Source organism: Helianthus annuus, chromosome 12 (genome assembly GCF_002127325.2).
Source record: "Helianthus annuus cultivar XRQ/B chromosome 12, HanXRQr2.0-SUNRISE, whole genome shotgun sequence".
Taxonomy (NCBI): Eukaryota; Viridiplantae; Streptophyta; class Magnoliopsida; order Asterales; family Asteraceae; genus Helianthus; species Helianthus annuus.
The window spans coordinates 116,697,569-116,718,694 of NC_035444.2; positions in this window are offsets into that span (position 1 = coordinate 116,697,569).

Below are 21,126 nucleotides of genomic sequence, written 5' to 3' on the forward strand. Positions count from 1 at the left end.
ATGAAATCACACAATTCAATCCTGACAACCGCACATGGGCCGGTAATAACACTCATGCATCTAATTAATACCCTATTGGACCTTCAATTCCACTATACCATGTAGCCGACAACACTTAATTCCTATTCAATGCTCATTGGGCTGCTCAGCTTTAATTCCACATTCAAACAGGAATCGTGTTTCAAACGGTTTCTTAGGTTGGATCCGTGGATTATAAACGAGCCGTTGAAATGCAAGTTTCCGGACCTTTTTAAGAACGAAGCCAATAAAAAATGTAAGGTTAGCGACCGGGTGTGCCGCCTCGGTCCGCTTTACGAGCTGAGATGGGAGTGGAAGAATCAAGTGTCGGTCAGTCACGACCTCCAGCAGCTGACCGAGCTCCTCTCGGACGTGGTCGTTTCTGACGTGGCGGACAAATGGCTTTGGATAGGGGGTTCGAAAGGGGATTTCTAGGTTAAGGCGGTGCGGAATTTCATTGTTTCCGGCTCTAATCATAACATCAGCTTCGTCATGGACTGGTGTAGGTGGGTTCCCCTCAAATGCAACATTTTTGCTTGGCGCTGCGAGATGGACAAGATCCCGACAAGGGTCGCTCTCAGTCGCAGAAACATTGGGGTAGACAATATATCCTGTCCTTTGTGCGATTTCGGGGACGAGACGGTCGATCACTTGTTCACCAATTGCTGGATTGCTTTGTCCGTTTCGCAGTACTTGGCTCTCTGGTGTAAAGTCCCTTCTATTATTACCTTCTCGTTTCGGGATCTCCACGAGTTGCACTCCGATCATGGCGTCCCGAACAATAGGAGGGAGCGGGTGCAGGTTCTGATCTTGATTGGCTGTTGGTGTCTGTGGAAGGTGAGAAACGCGTTTGTTTTCGAGTCCACTCCGGTTAAGGTAGAGAAGATAATCAACGAGATTAAGGTGGTAGGTTTTTTGTGGTTCTCGTCTAGATCGAAACATAAAGATTGTACTTGGGATAGTTGGTGTAAAGCCATGTATTTGTAGTTTTGTTTGTCTTGTGCCGGCCCGGTTTGGGTCGGTTTTCTGTTAATGAAACATACAGTTCAAAAAAAAAAAAAAACGGTTTCTTAATTTTCAAACGAAAGATTACTTCAAACTATATTTCAAACGGAATGATGTCTTTTCAAACGGAAATGACACTTTCAAACGATCGTTCAAACGGAAGCCTTGTTTCAAACGATAATTCAAACGGACACTTCCATTTCAAACGATAGATCAGTTTTTCAAACGAAATGGTGCTGTTTTTCAAACGGAAGCACTTGTTTTCAAACGGAAGGTATCACTTTCAAACGGACACTTGCTGATTCAAACAAAATCGGACCTTAAAATTCGAATTTCTCCTAAACTGCTTAGAATTTGAATCTGAAATTTGGTAGGGTTGTAGATCAGATGTTTTCGCACCACATATCAAAAAATCAGCTGAATCGGACCGTGAAAACCCGTTCAATTTGACGAAAAATGGTGAAAAACGTGATAAACTCGAAAAAAATGAAGAATATGATGAAATTCAGATTTGAAACTGCTGAATTCTCGTACGAATCAATGTGTTTGATCGTGCAATCGAGCTCCTAGCTCTGATACCACTTGTAGGACCGGTTTTGACGCCGTTCGATTGCGTAACGAACGTTCGACGTGCGGAATCCGTGAACGTGCGTGACCGAACACACAATAACGTACTAGTAACGTGAATCCATTGCAAGATATGACAAGTTCGGTACAAGAATCACGTTTACAACGACTTTCTCTCTCTAGACATTCTCTCTCTAGACTTTCTCTCTCTAAACTTGAATCACCAAAAGTACAAAATGAGAGCTAAAGCCTTGAAAAGTCTTCTAAAAGTTTTCCCAAAAGTTCTTAACTCTAATCCTAACTCTCCTATTTATAGGCCAAGGTTTTAATGAAACTTTACATTAATTACAAGATTGCCACCTTGCCTTTACTAACTAATGACATCATCAAGTCTAGATTTCTTCGGTTTCGTGCTACTGCTCGGATTGACGAAGGCGATAGACATTCGTGCACTAACACGGACTATAACCATCGTGATCACGCTCACGTTATGAAGTTCCAACGAACTTCGTGTTGACCACAAGCTGGTCAACGCAGAAAGTCAAACAAAGTTTGACTTTAGCACTAGAAAGCGATTAAAAGAACGAAAGAACACTTACGAAGGGTCCCCGAAAGCTAAACTTGATCCAGGAGCTCAGGTATGAAGCAATGGCATCAACTTAGAGCTCTTTGATCAGTTTTGTGGGTTTTAACACAAATGGGGGGGGTATTTATAGGAAAAGCAAAACCATTAGGATCGGTTCTTGAATTTCGTGCCATGATCTCAATCGTACACTTGTCAAGATGTTGTGGTAGCTTATTATGACCTTAATCCCAAAGATGGTGAAGGGGTATTGCCTTTTGGAGTGATTGAAAGGCCAAAATCAGCAAAAAAACGAATTTCTGCATCTGCAGGGCTCACGCGGCCCGCGTCAGCATACAGGCAAAACTTAGGCGGGCCGCCTGGCCATGTCTGATCAGCACAAAGTTTCAGAAATGACAGTTTTAGTCCCTGTTGCATATTTAAGCCATTTCCGACACTTCTAAGGCCCGTAAAGCCAACTTTAAGGCCCTAAAATGATGCCTAAACATTGTGGACATGAAACATGCTCAAAAATATGTCGGATGTCAGTTCGTTTGGTCGTACGAACGCGATGTTCGCATAATTACGACGGAATGCGCATAAGCGCGAAAGACGATCCAAATGACGCGACGAATGGATTTTTCACATGCCAAACACCAGGGCATAATATTAGGATGCTTACATAAATTTTTGGATGTCCGGATGTATTCAAAACGTAAGTTATGCGCGAAAGTGCAAACTTGTGCACTTTTTGACACTTTTAGTCCCTGAATGATCCAAAAGTTTATTTTAGCACACCGAACACCTCAAAGCCTATTTCTAAGCTATGGAGAGGATATTTATGGTATTTTTAACTTATGGTCATGTTCCGGAATGTCTGTTACAGTTCAAATTGGCATACTTTTGCAGTTTGTCAAATTTAGTCCCTATAGGCGAATTAACTTGTTTTTGCCATACCAAAGCCTTCAAAACTTATTTCTAAGTTATGTAAAGGTTATTTAAGGTATGTTAAGTATATGATGGTGTTCCGGAGTGTTTGTCGCATTTAAACTGAGTACGTTTACGCACCAGTTTGCGTATAATTCTCCAGAAAGCAATATAAAGTTTGAAATTGAACAAAATTGATATGTGCAAAAGATACACATATTTATACAAGATCCCAAGTTTGAAATACAATATTTCATTGGCTTGGCATTTGTTTCATGGTCGCGGTGACACAGGTGTTACAGTCTCCCCTACTTTAGGAAATTTCGTCCCGAAATTTATTCGTAGGAGTCTATTTGTGACTTTGCCAAATAACCACCAGCGACATGCAAGGCAATATCCTGTCATTTCCTTAACGGTTATTCTTCAGAAATGAAAATGAACAGACGGAGTCATTTTCCTCAACGAGTATTCTTCAGAAATGGAAATGACGGAATAAGCAAACGAATGTTCATTTCCTCAACGGACAAATCTTCAGAAACGAAAAATGAACAGACGGAGTCATTTTCAATGGTTGCTTCATCAGAAATGGAAACGAAGGATTACACAACGGATATTCATTTCCTCAATAGATGAATCTTCAGAAACGAAAATGAACCAACAGAGTCATTTTCAACGGTTGCTTCCTCGGATTTGGAAATGAAGGATTACTCAACGGATATTCATTTCCTCAACGGATAAATCTTCAGAAACGAAAATGAACTAACGGAGTCATTTTCAACGGTTGCTTCATCAGAGATGTAAATGAAGGATTACACAACGGATATTCATTTCCTCAACAGATGAATCTACAAAAACGAAAATGAACTAACAAAGTCATTTTCAACGGTTGCTTCCTCAGAGTTGGAAATGAAGGATTACTCAACGGATAAATCTTCAGAAACGAAAATGAACTAACGGAGTCATTTTCAACGGTTGCTTCATCAGAGTTGGAAATGAAGGATTATGCAACGGATGTTCATTTCCTCAACGGATAAATCTTCAGAAACGAAAATGAACTAACGGAGTCATTTTCAACGGTTGCTTCATCAGAAATAGAAATGAAGGATTACACAACGGATATTCATTTCCTCAACGGATAAATCGTCAGAAAAGAAAATGAACTAACAGAGTCATTTTCAACGGTTGCTTCATCAGAGTTTGAAATGAATACAATTAACTCCAGACACATGACAGAACTTGCTGTGATTTCTGTGCACTAAATTCCATAATTATGTATGCATCCATAATTACGTAATCCCTTGCACAGTCCGCACAGTTTGTTTTGTAATGTTTTTGGGAAGGATATCAAACTTGTGATGAGGGTGACTAGACTTCCATCGGGTCCTTTTAATTAGATCGACAGGGGATCTTCTTAGTTAGGCCACCAAGGAGTCCTTTCAGCTATATCATCATATGATATCCCTAACCAGATTTTTGGATCAATCTGTTTAACTAGACCACTCAAGGGGTCTAATTATGAAGTAGTACTTTATAATCCAAGGGACTTAACTGCAACGTAGAAGCCCATTGAGGATTTTTACGTAGTACCTTTGGGTATCCTACTATGAATCCTTTATACGGATGATATGGAAGAATCTACAAGGACTTGGATAACATAATTCGGATCACACAACAATACATAAGGGAACACATAAGCACAAAGTCACATAATTGTTTAACTTGATTAAAATTTGTTACTAACTTGTTATCGATTGAATACGGATATGGAAATCAGTCGACGGGCCTCAATGTCCACTGGGATCTATCCGAGAAGATAGGAAGATCTCCCAAAATTCGATTTTTGATTACAAGGAATCACCACATTCGAATTAAGGTATACAACAATTAAGGACTTACGAGAAATCCTTAGGTACCCTATTAAGGATTTATAGTGGTACTTTGGGTATTCGTCACGTGTTGTAACTTGCACCTTGTACTTCGTTTTTCTTAGAAGAAACGGGTACTTAGGAATTTCGTGGAAGACGCAAGAGATCATAGAATGGGAGAATTTTGGGGGTAGTTTGTTCTTCAAGGAATACGGTTCCTTGATTGTCGGTATTGTAAGGGATATGTCGTTTATACATGCAACCACAGAAATACATTGCAATAAAAGATTTATTTATAAACAACGATAACAACTGTTTCTTGGACCTTGACAACAAAAGAAAATAATACATAAGATGTGATTATTTCAAAACGATGTTGTCTTCTAGTCAGTCAGATGCTCATCCCTGTGCTGGATTTGCATTAGCAAGCTTTGGGCAATTTCCTCGGAAATGACCCATCTCTCCACAGTTGAAACAAGAGCCTGGTAGAAAACGACCTTGAGCAGGATTGTTGCCAGCTTGGTTTGGCGTAGCTGCAGCTGGGCAGACTCTTGCTGTGTGGCCTATAAGTCCACAAGTTTGGCATTTGCGGCTCTGTACATTGGCGTGATGATGGAGGATACATTGGTTGCACAAGGGTGCTGTTCCATTGTATGGTTTTCTAGCAGGGGGTTGAGCTGGTTGGTTGGGGACGGCTTGACCATTGTGAGCGACCACGGCGAAGTTCTGAGAAGCCTTTCGCTTCTTTGAATTCTTAGGGGATTCAGTCTGTTCATCCATGGTCTTTGATTCCTCGATTGGGTTCGATTCCCCGACCGGTTTCTTATCACCTTTTCGGAAAAGTTTACCTTTCCTGATCTTTGATTCAGTCAAGGTTGCAGATAGCTCAATGGCCTGTCTAACTGTAGTAGGGTTGCTACCAGTCACAATGTCTTGTATTGAGTCAGGGAGGCCATCAATGTACTTTTCGATTGCCTTATCCAAAGGTGTAACCATATTCGGGCATAACAAACTTAACTCCTCATAACGATCCGTGTAGGATCGATGCTCACCGCTAACTTGCTTAAGATCGTCGAACTCCGTTTCCAAGGCCCTGATCTCGTGACGAGGACATAATTCCTTCATCATCAGAGCTCGAAGCTCTTGCCATGTTTGATCCAGTGCCACGTCGGCACCCCTATCTCCCATCACACCATTCCACCATGTCAAAGCTCGTTTCTCAAAGATGCTAGATGCGAATTCTACCTTTCGCTCGTTTGCACATTGAACATGTCGGAAGGTGCTCTCTAAACTCTCAAACCATTGCAGAAGTGCAGTCGCTCCTTGAGACCCATAAAACTTTGATGGCTTAGCCGAGTTGAACGTCTTGAAGTTGCAGGGGGCATTATTGTTGTTGTTGGCTTGGTTCCATTGAGCAAAGAGGCTTGGGAATTGAGCAGCCATTTGCTGCGCAATGATCTCTGCTAGTTCGGCAGTCGCTATCTGGTTTTCGCGTCGAGGACGCATTCTAAAAGAGAAATAAGAAAGAAAACAAATGAAATGGCATTGGGTAAGAATAGGATGTTACAATTACTGATCACAATCATGGTTGATGGTCATTTGTTTGAACCACGAAGCAAGCAAACAACACCAAGGCTGAATCAAAGCAAATAGATCCTCATAGTGTATCGCGAAGACATGCTCGCCTATAAGTGGACACTCACCCCAAGAGTTCCCAGGTAAGAGTGGCTGGTCCGATTATGTGGATTTGTACTAACACTCTAGCCTTAGACAGAAAACCCAGAGTACAGGCATTCACTCTTCCAGTTTGCACGTGTTCACACTATTTAGGACCCAAGACTTTGACAGGAGTTTTGATAATTCAAAGGGGTTCAAAACCTAGTAATCAATCATCCTAGAACAGATGAATAGTTTTCAAAGCGGTTTTGAAATCTATGTTCTTGTTGTGGCCGTCGCCTAAGGATAGGTGACGGTATTGTTTTATGACTAAACGCAAGTAAACTCGCGTTAGGGTCCTAGGAAGGTTATAGACTAGGTCATAGCATTACTAATAACCTAATTCCCTATAACCATTGGCTCTGATACCAACTTTTCTGTCACACCCCGACCGCGAAGAACATACAAATCGTGGCGGAAACATCGGGGAGTGTTGTAACAAAATTTATTGTTTCAAATCCATGGCAAATGAAGTTTCGTTTTATTAATCAAATATGAAAGTATACATTGTTTAAACAAGAACCAAAGAGTACATAACATAAATTAACTAGTTCTTGTCTCGTTTTAAGTCACTAAGGCACAGGTCCGCCTAAGTATGTCTTGATAAGTCCTATGCATCCTCTCCTAAAAACACATGTGAAAATAGGTACGTCAGCATAAAAATGCCTGTGAGATACATAGGTTTTGTGAAAACAGAATTCATGACTTATGTTTGAGAAAATGTTTAGTCATGAACCTTGTAATTTGCTTTGTCTTGTAAATCATTTGAAGAACGGTAAGATCAGATGATATGTATAAATAAGAGAATAATGTATGGTTAACTGAATAACCATGTAAAGTGAATTTGTATAAGATAAGTTGTTTGTAAATCAAGGTCTTGTGAAAAGAGTGTTATTTGTATTAAATTTTATATATCTCAAATTGAAATGATTCTAATAACGCTACGATATGTAATACCACACAAACACTTATATATAGGAAGTACCAGCGGCGTATCCACCATGCTTGTATCATATTACACATGCCTCGTTACTTAGATCACTTACTCAAACCAAACCATCAAGATAAAATGTTTAGCAATTGTAGAAATGTTTATGTATAGTCACATGTCTATTGTCAAATGTAAATCATGTCAACAGATACAACTGATTCACACGGTTCAATGGTTTCAAATGGTTCATATAATCAAAGGGTTAAGACGGTTCACATAGTCAAATGGTTACAATGGTTCATGTGACAACTCGAGTTCCCGAGATTCCACTTTCGTATTTATTGCACGTTCACTGTTTGTTTAGTTGTTTACTTGCACAATTTGGTTTGCTTTGTAACTGTACGTTTTGGAATTGATAAGGTTTATGAATGATTTGTCAAATACTAGAATGTGGTGATGAAACTTTAAATTGCATATCTTGTGCATGTGAATTGTGATAAATAATTCTTAAGGTTGCTTAGTGCTAATAGTGAAAATTCTAATCATTCTTAACCCTAATCCCTTTCACTAATCATCACCCAAGAAACAAAACACGTACTTTCACATTCTCTGATCCTCTCTGGCAATCATCATCTTCACCATTGGCACAAGCTCTTCATCAATCTTGATTTCCTCTCTTTGTCTAGAATCAATCCAAGGTAATTGTTTAATCATTGTTTGTTGTTAATCGTTGATTGATTGATTCATGTTAAAACCCTAGTTCTTCATATGATATTCTGTGTTTATTGATTTATTCTGATTATTGAGAAATGAATAGGGTTGTTGTGTAATCATTTGCCTGATGATTAAGATGCACGATATGTTAGAACTACTGATGGTTAATTTGATTTCTGCATATATGAAATTAGGGTTTTGATCGTAGTTTGTGAAAAACGTAACTGTTCCATTGATGCTGTATATTGGTTTTGGAAATCACGTATGTTGAAACTCGTAGTTAACAGTCAGAGTTTTTTGAAGTCACAAAAGTCTGAGTTTTGATTATCATGCTTGTTTGTCTGAGTTTCTTGTTTGATGTTAAAGTCCGAACTTTATATTGAATGCATAGTCAGAGCTTTGTAAATACATGAGGTCCGAGGTTTTGATAAACAAAAATAGTCAGAGTTTTGCCATGCTAGTGAGGTCCAAATTTTAGAATGATATATTAAGGGGGTCCGAATTTTTAACCAGGGATAAGGGGGGTCCGAACTTTTAAGGGGGGAAGACCCCTTGTCCGAATTTTATACTAGGGAAGGGGGGGATGTCAGAGTTTTTGCAAGGTGGTCCGAGTTTTGTGGGGGAGCTACCCCTTGTCCGAATTTTTAAGGGGGGAGACCCCTTGTCCGAATTTTTGAGAGGCTTGGTCCGAATTTGTAAGGGGGGAGACCCCTTGGTCCGAGTTTCTTGCCTAGGGAGGTTGTCTGACCTTTTTGCTTATGTGATTGTGTCCAACTTTGTGATTAAAACCTAGTGCTACCTTGATTGTATAACAAATAGTCCGAATTTCACATATGATATATGTTTATGACAAACATCAGTGTTAAAGCTTACTATATGATTCTGCATATGACTGTATGCTACTGAATGTAACTACATGATCCTGTATGTGTGAACAATCTCCTCATATCATTCTGTACACAACTATCACACGGACCACAACTGTTTAGACATCAATGACTTGTAAACCCTAATTGAATGTAAATACTTATCTCGAATTTATGTGCAATGTATCCTAGGTCGTGTGTAACGGACTTAGACATTTAATTAACCCTAGAAGCAATAACATACCGAGCAAACGAAGGTGAGTTCACACTCTTACTAAGGCATGGGATTCCCAGGGCTTGGGAATGGGATTAAAGGAATAAGGTTGAATAGATTCGTACTGACACTGTTACTAGACTATCTACCATCGTCCTCGGTTGTGCAGGACACATACGTAAAACCTACGTATACTTGTACTCATCACTGTCCTCAGGTTGCGAAGGACACTCACGTAAAACCTACGTGAACTTATACTCAATACTGCCTCGGTTGTGTCAGGCACTTACGTAAAACCTACGTAAACCCCCGCGTACCCTGTCCTCGGTTGTGAAGGGCACTTACGTAAAACCTACATAAACTTTGTACGTATTACTGTTCTTAGGTTAAGAAGAACACTTATGGTTAAAAATAGTCTAGTGTATATACAATATGGGAAGCCCCCACGAATAGAACATACTATCGGCCCAGTAGAGCCACATGTTACAAACGAACTTACTATTACGCACTTACTTTCTGTGAACTCGTTCAACTAGTTGTTGATCCTCTGTTACATGCCTTGCAGGTCGTTAGGTACATTTGGGAGCTTGCACAGGGAGGAGCTGGTCGTTGTGGGCACGGATCGTGAATGTTTCATTAAACACTTTATGACATTTCATACTTTATTATGTTGGGTTTATTTATACGCTTCCGCTAAACAGTGATAACATACTTATGTTTTGGAACCCCTTTCATATGGATTGGTTTGGTTTGAATACAATTACTTTTACTATATACATTGTTCTATATGATTGGTGGCTTGATCCGGGTCAGTCACGCTCCCAAGCGGTGATACTCCGCAGGTGGATTTTGGGGGTGTGACATTTCAAAAGGTAGTGTAATGTGTTCATATGCTGGATGAGCATATGCAACAGAAATGCAATGTAGAATAATGTACTAAGTATGCACACAATGGGCGTACGTAGCATGAAATGTATTGTAAAGTGATGTACTAAGTATGCACACAATGGGCATACATAGCATAAAATGTATTGAAATTATGTACTATAAATGTACTAATGAACATAGCAAGTATATGATGTGGAAACAGGAAAGCACGAAAGTAACAAGTAGGCACATGTGTTTCACCCCAAAACAGTTTGGAAAACAGTAAAAGAGGGGTTCAATGTACTCACCTGAGATTGCTTAGAAGTCCTTGTGTAATAATCACACAATGCTAGAGATCACGGAATATCAAACGGCACCTAATAGGTAGCTATATTAATATACCGGATCAAAAATCGAAAGGATCGGATAGTATACGGGTTCGTAAACCAAACGAGTATGGAGACTCGTGTAATATGGTTTAACAAGGCCTACATACTAAAATGAAACCTAACCTAAGTGCTTACGACCCATTACGACCCGTTTAGGTAGCTTATGCTACCTTAACGCGTCGTTCGCGTAGAACGCGTTTGGAACGCCTAACATTGTGACCATAAGGTATAACCTCGGAAGGTTACAGCTAGGGTCACCTAATGTGTTTGGCCGGATCCTAATGATCGACCAAATGGGCCGGGTTCGAAAGTATAAGCGATTGTTTAGATCGCTTACCTTACGACCCTATATAAGCACTAAACTAAAGGTGACGAGCTAAGCATGTTAGAACATGCTTAACTAAGTTTAGAAAACATGTTTGGTATCAAAACAAATGGTTTTGATACTCACGAGTAGTTTGGTTACAAAATACGCAAGAATGCGCATTTTGGCCGAAATAGGACTCGTCACTGAGCCTAGATAACGTGGTAATCAGTAGGTATAGTCACTACGGACTATAACCATCGTGATCACGCTCATGTTATGAAGTTCCAACGAACTTCGTGTTGACCACAAGCTGGTCAATGCAGAAAGTCAAACAAAGTTTGACTTTAGCACTAGAAAGCGATTAAAAGAACGAAAGAACACTTACGAAGGGTCCCCGAAAGCTAAACTTGATCCAGGAGCTCAGGTATGAAGCAATGGCATCAACTTAGAGCTCTTTGATCAGTTTTGTGGGTTTTAACACAAATGGGGGGGGGTATTTATAGGAAAAGCAAAACCGTTAGTATCGGTTCTTGAATTTCGTGCCATGATCTCAATCGTACACTTGTCAAGATGTTGTGGTAGCTTATTATGACCTTAACCCCAAAGATGGTGAAGGGGCATTGCCTTTTGGAGTGATTGAAAGGCCAAAATCAGCAAAAAAACGAATTTCTGCATCTACAGGGCTCACGCGGCCTGCGTCAGCATACAGGCAAAACTCAGGCGGGCCGCCTGGCCATGTCTGATCAGCACAAAGTTTCAGAAATGACAGTTTTAGTCCCTGTTGCATATTTAAGCCATTCCCGACACTTCTAAGGCCCGTAAAGCCAACTTTAAGGCCCTAAAATGATGCCTAAACATTGTGGACATGAAACATGCTCAAAAATATGTCGGATGTCAGTTCGTTTGGTCGTACGAACGCGATGTTCGCTTAATTACGACGGAATGCGCATAAGCGCGAAAGAGGATCCAAATGACGCGACGAATGGATTTTTCTCATGCCAAACACCAGGGCATAATATTAGGATGCTTACATATATTTTTGGATGTCCGGATGTATTCAGAACGTAAGCTATGCGCGGAAGTGCAAACTTGTGCACTTTTTGACACTTTTAGTCCCTGAATGATCCAAAAGTTTATTTTAGCACACCGAACACCTCAAAGCCTATTTCTAAGCTATGGAGAGGATATTTATGGTATGTTTAACTTATGGTCATGTTCCGGAATGTCTGTTACAGTTCAAATTGGCATACTTTCACAGTTTGTCAAATTTAGTCCCTGTAGGCGAATTAACTTGTTTTTGCCATACCAAAGCCTTCAAAACTTATTTCTAAGTTATGTAAAGGTTATTTAAGGTATGTTAAGTATATGATGGTGTTCCGGAGTGTTTGTCGCATTTAAACTGAGTACGTTTACGCACCAGTTTGCGTAAAATTCTCCAGAAAGCGATATAAAGTTTGAAATTGAACAAGAATTGATATGTGCAAAAGATACACATATTTATACAAGATCCCAAGTTTGAAATACAATATTTCATTGGCTTGGCATTTGTTTGATGGTCGCGGTGACACAGGTGTCACAACGATACTCCCCACCTGGCCCACCGGTGACAGATGGAAAATATATATATATACATAATATATATATTTGGTGAAATATATATATATAACAGTTTAACAATTCATACATCTAATACACAGTTCAACGAATAACAAAGACATACAAGTCTTAACACACATTCAAGACAAAAGACTTGTACTCAAGTCATTTACAAAGACCGAAGTGTCTAACAAATATAAGAACATTTGTAGGTCGCAACATTGTTCGAGATGACCACGTGTAAGATCACAAAGACATACCATTCACGGACGCAATACTATGAGTTCATGTCCCCTATTCATTTTAAATGCTTTACAACTTTACAACTATCGGGGAAAATACATGTTCAATTGTATGTTAAGTCATGGAATGAAACACCTTAGATCATGTGCTATTAGGGTCATACATCTAAGCACCATTAATCCAGTTTGGACCTAGGTACAAAGGGTTAGATCTAATGGGTATTGGCGAGCTCCACTCTTGGTCGTGGACCCATACAGAAGAGTGCATTTGTGTCCCAGTCGATAGTAGTCGACACAGAATCATTTAGGTTTGGATTGCTTCCTAATTCGTCACACATATTAATGTCCTCGCGAAACATTAATGATCAACGATTTCATTGACGCTTAACATACTACATCATTACATACAGATACATCTTATACAACTCACATTTTATGGATACAGTTTATACAACTTACGTTTTATGGATACATTTTATACAACTCACGTTTTACAGATACATTTTATACAACTCACATTTTACAGATACATCTCATAAAACTAAACTGCATGAACTCGCCAACTTTTGTTGATGTTTTCAAACTTAACATGTATTTCAGGAAATTAGTGGACCATGCAGACATTTCAGTCAAGGAAAGCATGTATCAAGACTCCATGCCATCATTTGAAGGGCTTTCCCGTTATATACCACCTCTTTGCGGTGATATAGTGGTCAAAGCCTTGACATTCTAAGGCTTACATTTTGATGTATAAAACAATGACAACTTATTTTCATTTGATGGTTTGTAACCAATACATTTAACTTATGTTGCGTTCTTTTGAATCGATTATGAATGGCATTGGAGCTTGTTTTTATTCATTTAGTATGTTCACTTATATTGTTATGCAATGATAACCGATCAGATCACACCTCGCGCTTCCGCTATGAGCGGGTGTGACAAAAATACTTACAACGGGGCAAAGCTTCGCTATTTAGTGGGTATAATACCCGATTATAATGCCTACTATTCTGAATTTAGAGAGAGATTTCGAATTTGAGCGACGGAAAATGACTGCCGAAGCTCCCAATTTATAGGAGCTGATTTCAAGTTCCTCGTGGCCCGCGACGTACGGGTGTAGGGTCATAGGGTTGCTCGGTCACGAATATAGGCTCGACAAGTGGCGAACGTGGCACCTCAGGGTGTCGTCTGACCTCCTAGCTGTCGCGGCCCGCATAAGACGAAGGAGTCTTCGCGGCCTGCCAGAAAACAATAAAAATTGTTTTTATTTTTATTTTATTAAATTAAAGGTATTTAGGGCTATTATACATATACAGGGTGTATTTTAAGGCGTATAGAGACATTCTAAATATATTAGGGGTGTCAGAAATAATTTTGAGTGTTGTTATATTGGGAATGAAGTTTGGAAGAATGATAGGAAAAAACGGAGCTAAACGGTGAAAACCGGACAAAGACTTCAGAGACCGGCATCCTAGATGCCCAGACCAGCGTCCCAGACGCTGGTCCCCAGCGTGAATTTTGGGAAACCTTTAGTTAAGAACCCATTTTCGAATATCTATCAGGAGAGACTCCATTCTGGACGTCAAGAGGCGATTCTAAGAGATTTTTGAAATTGGTAATTTCCGTACACTTTAATTATTATTTAATGACTGCAATTATGTGCTTGAATGTCAATATTGTCTGATTACATACTATACAAGTGAATTCATGCACGTCTTTTAATACAAGAATTACTTTATGATAGCGTTGCGTCAGAAATACTAGTAAACTCACCGGTAAGACACATTGTGTCAACAATTCTGCAGAAAGCAGTCAGACAATAAAATTGGGGCCTAGGTGTAGGTCCAATGACAAGAATACATTAAAACCCAAGAGTACATACAAGGGTTAACATATAGATTTTCCGAAAGCAAAAATACGCACTGAAAAGCACCCGAAATACACTTTAAATGCTGAATTTTATATATTTCAGCAAAATTCAGCATTATAACAAGATTGTACCATGCAAAAACATGACTAAATGGTCCTGAATACTTTCCTAAGTGTCGGGAATTGAAAGGGGCACAAAAGGATGCTTAAAGGACACTAAACTGAGCAATTTAGCACTTTAACGAACCGGTATCTAACCGAACAACCGGACATTACCCGAAACACCAAAATTATGCTAGAAGCATTGTTTACTTATTTCTGAGCTAGTTATGATCACTGAACGCCCTAACACACTACATAACACATTATACACTAAAAACACTAGGCATTACACTTAACCTCCAATTAAATCACCTACTTACCATCTAAATTACACTTAACCCCCCCCCCCCCCCCTTTAAATGTCTACGGCTCAAGCATGGCCCCACCCCCAAGATTATGTAATCTTCTTAAGATCTTAAATTGATTTTACTTAGATTGGTGGAAGATATGGTGTGTACTATTGAGAACATGTTACCTAGTGGAGAAAACTACTAGTTGGTTATAAGTAAGATTATGATCCCTCATTCTCACGCATACCACTCAACACCACACTCATCCTCCCTCCTTTCCTCCACTTCGGCCGAGAACCACCAAGGCACCACCACCATCATCAACTCAAGTTCATCCAATTCCAAGCTCCCCTCAAGGTGTAAAGAGCCGTATTAGAAGGTTTGGTGGACTCGGATCTTGAAGGAGCTCTTCCGTGTGCTTTTATCCACTCGATTTTCTTCATTGTTTCTTCCCTAGCTTGAAGCTAGTAGTAAGCATCTTGTAACTCTTGTTACTTCATATTTTTAGTGGATAAAAGATGTAATTTGTTGAAACCACAAGAACACTAAAAGACTTGAACATGAATCTTGAAACATAAAGCTTGTAATATGATGAAATAGTGTTGAAATGATATTGTTTGGTGCATGAATGATATTTGATAGTTGTCTACTAGAGATGATGATGTTAATCTTCATATGAAGCTTGCTAGATTGTGATTAAATACATGATCTTGCAAGATTAGGAAATGATTATGTGTTTACACAAAGATGATTATCTTCTTGATTAAACATGAACTTGAAAGTAAAATGATTTTAAATAAAGTAAACTAGTGAACTTGTAAATCCAAGAATTGTGAATGATTTTTCTAAAAGAACCAAGTTCAAACTATGATTTCTGAAAGATCATGGTTTTTACCTAAATCTACACTATTTTTAGTAGACAAACAAGTGTATAAACACTTATGAAACAAGAAAAATACAAAAGAAATATTTTTAGAAAAATCATCTTACAAGTTGTAAATGACTAAATCTTTTAATAAAGTGATTTACAAACAAATAACCATGCTTTTAAGGGTAACTAAACCTACTAAATAACATGGCAAGTTACTACAAATTTTCACAAAAACTTCAAGTTCATGATGTAGTGTGATTTACTTGATTTTGGCACTTGATAAGTGTTGAATAAGTTGTTGATGTTTGATGGTGATTTAAAAGAAAATAAACACATGTTTTGAAAAATATGGGAAACCTCCATTTTTAGGGGAAACCATGTCAAAATTTTTATAAATTTTGACACTTAGAAAAAATATAAGTTTTTGAGAAACTTATTCCCTAAAAATGTATCTAAAAATATTTACCAAGGTTTCCCTAATTTTTATATTAAGAAATGATGATTTCTTCAAGATTAAAAATTGATATTAAGTATATATATTTTTGAGAAAAATATATATATTTATTGATCACCAAATTTTGTGCTAAGTGTATGTAGTATATATTACATGAAATAGTGTATTAGGACCTGAAAATGCACTAAATACTCCTAAGGAGTACAAATACAAAAATACACATACAACATACTTAGACAAATACAAGAAAATATATTTATGAAAATATATTACTTGATAGAATAAATAACTTGGAAAAGTTATGAACATGAAATGAAGTTTTGGACAAAATACATAATTCGGGTGAAAAATACATGATACTTATATTTATTGTTGAGAAAATTATATAAGTAAGACACATAGTTAAAAATAAATTATTTTTAACACAAGAACAAATACATAAAAGATGGTGACTTGTACTTATGCGATACAAGTCTAGTGACTGACGTTAATAAAACATGTTTAGGTCACGACGCTAGATAAGCAAAAACCGGTGAAGTTTACGGCGCAAGGAACGCAAAGTTGTGAGTTCATGCTCCCCCTTTTCTTTTAACTGTTTTCAGTTTTATAACTTCGAAGGTGAAATACATGTTACAAATATTACAATGTTTACAAATGGTATGATAGATACAAGAATTGAGGAATGATACGAGAAATCGTGTCACGAATAGGGTACCATAAGCACCATTAATCGTGTACATACTAAGACCGCAGTACAAAAGGTTAGATCTAATGGGTTTTCGGGCAGTGGCACTCTTGGTGAAAACTAGTACTGAGTAGTGCTTTTGTGTCTCAGTCGTGAATCGACAACTAGAAAAATGCCTATGGTTTGGTTGCTTCCTATGTCGTTTCACATGTTAATGGCCTTGCAACCCATTAACAACTTGATACTTACAGAAATACTTGATTTATACAAGATACATACCATGTTTTTCATACAAAGTATACAAACGTTCAATACAAGAACTGCATGAATTCACACCAACATTATGTTGACGTTTTCCAAAAACTCACATGTATTTCAGGTAACTAAAATAGATGTGCGCGCGGTCTTACTCATGCTCCTGGATGTTGTTATGTTTATCCTTAAATAAAGTTGTAAACTTTCAGACAATATGTTGTCTTGTGATGTAAACACTTAAACTATGTTTTCCGTTATGTAATGTTAATGGTGTTTGAAGTTATTTTTTATGAGCATGTAGTATGTTTACCAATCGTATGCAATGAAAACCTTTCATGATCATACCTCGTGCTTCCGCCTTAGAAAGGGGTGTTACACCATTTGATCTATTATCATATTCCACCAAGTTTTGAAGATTAATCATCAACCATGAGTGGCTAATTTCTTCAAGATCATCCCCGGGTGAAAGATTGTGAGTTTCTAGGGTTTGTTTTTCATGTTTTGGTTTGATACAAACATTTGTTAATCATTGATTGAAATTGTGTGAATCATTTGTTGGTATTACTTTGAACTCAAAAGTGTTAAGTTTTATTGCAACATTGACATTGAGAGATGATTGCTACCATTAAGTTGTGATTTATGCTAGGGTTTAGTTTTTGTTCTTGATTAATAAAGCATACTATTGTCTCATATTGTGATGGTTATCTTGCATACTATTGTCTCATACTACTGTCTCACGTTGTTTTCCCGATTCAGAATGTGATTTCAGAGAAAATTGACAAAGTTTTCAAGATGGTTGAAATTCAGAAATCTGAAATGTCGAAGTTTGCTGGTAAAGGTTACAGAGGTTCTTATAACAAACCTGGTTTTAAGAAGAAAAATATGAAAGCTGGTTTGGGTTATAAGAAGGAACAAAATTGGAACATAACTAATATGCCAAAATTTCAGACAAAAATGAGTTTTGTTCAAGGAAAAAGTTTTACAGAAGAAGAAAAACTCAAAATTGGATAACAGTCTAATGCAGAGTTTGATGCTATGAAAAAGAAACAACATCAGGCCAAGGATGTTTTAAAGAAAGTTTGTTTTAAATGTGATCAAATTGGACATGTTGCACGAAAGTGTCAAAATCTAAAGCCTGTTGATGTTGAAAAACAGAAATCTGAGAGTGTGAAACCGAGGTCAACCAGATTTGATTCGAAACAAACTTGGAGATATAACACAAACAAGTTTGCTCCGAATCAAAATTGGAAATCAAACCCAAACAGGTTCAATTCAAAACAGACCTGGAACTCCCACACACCCAGATTTAGAACAACACAGAGTTGGAAAACATCAGTTGATATGACAAAACCTCAAGAGTTTTGGAAACCAAGTGTTGTTCAGAAACAAAAGATTGAGAAACAGACAAATTTTTACAAACGAGGAACACTAGCAAGTCAAACATGGTCTGTTAAGAAAAATGTTAATTTGGTAAAACAGGATAAAGTTGAGGTTAAATTGACGATGTCTTTGAGAAAAATGAAAGGAATTATCCAGTTTTACATGGAAAAATTCATGTTCAATTACCTGAGTCTAAACAGGCTTGGGTTGCTTTGTTCAAATGATCAAATTGTTGTATGTGCAGGTGCTCAAGTATAACAAAGACTGTCAGAATGCAAACAAGAGTAGCCTGGCACTTGAAGAGGAAGAAGATGAACCTTGGTTTTGGTCAAACAGGGAGTTTGTTTGTTGTTTGATGTAAAATGTGTGTTGTTTGTTGTTAGTTTGTTTAAATAAGTGTTGATGGACTACGCCGAAACCCTCACGGCTGAACAAGCATGATTACTGTCACAGGTTGAAAAACGGTTTTCTAACTGTCAAAATCAATGGGTTGTAAATCATGGGGGTACTTGATAATAGATTGTCTGCAAATCAGAGCACTTTAAGCAGAAAATGGATGGCGAGACAAAGCTATCAGTATCGGGTTGTCAAATTTTTAATGATTTTGCATTTTAGGGGGAGAAAAATTGTTAGAAAATACAAAAACATCAGAAAATTTGAAAAAGCCAAAAACATGATAAAATTCAAAAATTTTTTAGTTTTGCGTAAAAAAGAGGAAATGATAGTACATCAGTAGACAGTTACAGTATGCTAAAGAAATGTAAAGAATTAATAAGCGTTAAACAGTCTCACTGATGATATGTCGATAGGTTTTTATACACTTAGTAAACTTTTTCGGGATATAAACCTAAATTCAAACTTGCTTATTTCGTGGGGAACGCTACTTGGATATATAGGTAACCCCTGAAATCTCGTTTGAAAGGTCTCGTATTCTGATATACTAGGTTTTTATACTCAATGATGTCTGGGGTATTATTCCGGGACTTCTGCTGTATGGAAGTACTGACCTAGTCCCTGGATAATGCTTTCCGCAAATGCTTGAAACATAGCATAAGCCCTCAGCTGATTAGACAATAAAATTGATAATCACTGTTGTTGTAGCTAAAAGATCCTCTAAAGGGGACATACCGAAAAGTCGAAACTGATATCTCCCTGCGCATACGGAAGTATCGACCTGAGATCCCTCAGTCCTCGTATAACTAATTTATGTACAGATATCATTGTAGTATAATCTCCTGTAAGACTGAATATTGAGATTCTGGATACGGGAGTATATTCAAGAGGTGGGACACATGAATGAATTTATGTTCTTAAAACATCTAATCGTATCCTGAATCAATTGAAATTTGTATGAAAATTTAAGTGGATCAGTATATCGACAATCTAAGTGAATTGTTTAATTCTTAATGTGTAACTAAGCTCAATGGTACTTGTCACTTGTCAAAAACTGATATGATCCTCTGACGCATACTCAAAACAAAAATATTATCTGTAAATATGTTTGTATATATTTCTTTACTGCTTTATATTTTCAGAAAATGCAAAAAGATTTTGATTTCTACTTTATTTTCGATAAACCGATATCTGAGTTGTTGAGTTTCAAAATCTAAGTAAGCTGATTGTGTTTCTGAAAATAAAACAAGTTCATTAATTTGAAACTTGAAATTTCTAGAAAAGTTCAAAAATAGTTTGTGATATCTCCAAGGTCATTAATTTGGACTTGGATGATAAACTGTGAGGGAGTTGGATTCTTTAATGCTGCCATATCTGTTCAGTTGATTGATAGGGGTAGTAGATTAGAGAATTTAATTAATGGTTTCAAAATGTTGTTACTTATCATTTGTATGAGTGATTGCAGGAAAGATCTAGACTACGATCCCGAGAGCCGAGTCTAAGGGGGAGTCTGAAGACAAGCTGAAAGTGAGGAAGAGCTTGTAACCGGAAAGCTAGGTGTCGATCCCTAGAAGCACAGAAGCTTGACGAGAGGGGGAGCCAGCTTACGATGAAAAGTTGATGTTAGAGCTAGTGTAGAGATCTTGGTGAAAAAGTCAAATAGAGAAAGGTTAAAGGATACTTACAGTGTTGCAATCTAAACAAGATGGCAAAGTGATCAAGACTGAAGAGGTGGCATAACAGAGAATGGTCACTGAAGACTTCGTCAATATCCGAGGGGGAGTCCGTTAGTGCACTACGTCTATTGACTTCGTCTTGTATCATGTATTAGAATAGGATAGGTTAGAATATCCTGTGCACGAGGTTCGAGAAACAAAAGTGGGTGAAATAGCAAGTAGGTCCACTTATATGGACATTGTCCATAAAAGCGAACCCTCAAACACATAGGTCCACTCATATGGACGTCACTATGAGCGAACCTGACTCAACTATAAATAGTGCACAGTTTAGTTCATTTGATACGGTTCTGAACTTGTAACGA